General features: G+C 44.6%; 1 non-coding gene across 1 annotated transcript; it reads right to left on the bottom strand.

Annotated features, from left to right (window-relative positions):
• Nucleotides 1-410: 410 nt before the first annotated feature.
• Nucleotides 411-482, bottom strand: TRNAA-AGC (transfer RNA alanine (anticodon AGC)). The gene has a single exon. It is a non-coding gene; the product is annotated as a tRNA-Ala (tRNA).
• Nucleotides 483-1,522: the final 1,040 nt, after the last annotated feature.

Genomic DNA, 1,522 nt, shown 5'->3' with positions numbered 1-1,522 from the left:
GTAGCTTGAGAACACAAATTCTTTGGAACAAGCCATTTTGGGACGGGAACCACGCTGTGATAGCTATCTATGGATAGAAAAATACATTATTTATTTTATTTATTTTTTTTTTTTGTCTTTTGTCTTTTTGTCTGTTGTTGTTGTTGTTGTTGCTGTTGTTGCTATTTCTTGGGCCGCTCCCTCGGCATATGGAGGTTCCCAGGCTAGGGGTTGAATCGGAGCTGTAGCCACCGGCCTACGCCAGAGCCACAGCAACGCGGGATCCGAGCCGCGTCTGCGACCTACACCACAGCTCACGGCAACGCCGGATCGTTAACCCACTGAGCAAGGGCAGGGACCGAACCCGCAACCTCATGGTTCCTAGTCGGATTCGTTAACCACTGCGCCACGACGGGAACTCCATTGATAACTGGAGGTGCTGGGGATTGAACCCAGGGCCTCGTGCATGCTAAGCACGCGCTCTACCACTGAGCTACACCCCCTAACGCCTATTTTTGATCCATTTCTATATTGAAAATTCAAGTGAAAAAAAATCACATGAGTGGGAAATGCTTAGGAATCATTTCACTAACGATAATGGAATGATAGTCCCATCTTTTGCTTCTTCATCAGAAGAATTGATATTTACACACAAACTCTAAGTTAATGGCTAACAGAGGGTCCTTACTTACATTTATATAACAGCTTGCAGTTCATAAGGTACCTCCACACAACTTCATGGATTCTCATGATAGAGGAAGAGAGACTTTGGGAGGATTGATTTAGATGCAAAATATATTCCTGCCACTAAACCGCTGTACGGCTTGAGTAAGAGCTTCAACATTTCTGAGCCTCAGTTTCCTCACCTGTGAAAAGCTGATAGTAGGTCTTGAGATGTCATTTATAGATTAAATAAGCTCATGCTTCCGATACCCCCAGCCAGGGTATAGGGGCTTGAAATGTACATTTTCCTCTCTCTATCTGAAAGTCTGGACAGCCTTTGGGAATGGAATTCGAATGAATCAACGGGTAAAACTCCACTGGGAATTTCTTCAGTTTCATTAATCTGAGAGACGAAACCAGTGGGAGGCACTGATTTTAATGAATGCAATGTAAGCTCCGTTCAGGAAGGAAGGGTGTGTATTCCCAAAGCTTGGTCAGTACATAGAGCTAGTAGGTGCTCAATAAACACTTACTGAACAGATGAATGAATAAACAACACGGAACCCCTATGTCTTTTCTCCTCCCTATCCTTTCCATCCGGTTTTGAGCATGCCTATAATTTATACCCACAGCTTTAAAATACTATTTTTCCCCCATGGATCTCCCTACCTCCTTGGAAAAGGTCGAGAGAGCGCCCTCCTCTAGACTAATGATGAACTAGTTTGTCATTTATTTTCTGTGTGTGTTCTCAGGGAAGAGCTACTCTGTACAAATGGGCATTCAGCAAGTTGCTGCTGGTTCCCCGTTCTTGGGAGCTCTGATGGGTTCCCTCTGCTGAGTTGGTGCTTGATGGTTAGACCAGCTTCTTGGTGCTTGGTGC

The sequence above is a fragment of the Sus scrofa genome, chromosome 11, assembly GCF_054392235.1.
Source record: "Sus scrofa isolate SSC_HxYL_T2T_F1_AM1 chromosome 11, Sscrofa_HxYL_maternal_Yorkshire_Landrace_v2.0, whole genome shotgun sequence".
NCBI classification, from domain to species: Eukaryota; Metazoa; Chordata; class Mammalia; order Artiodactyla; family Suidae; genus Sus; species Sus scrofa.
Note: the sequence above shows the minus strand (reverse complement) of the source record. Positions and strands in the feature narration are given on the sequence as shown.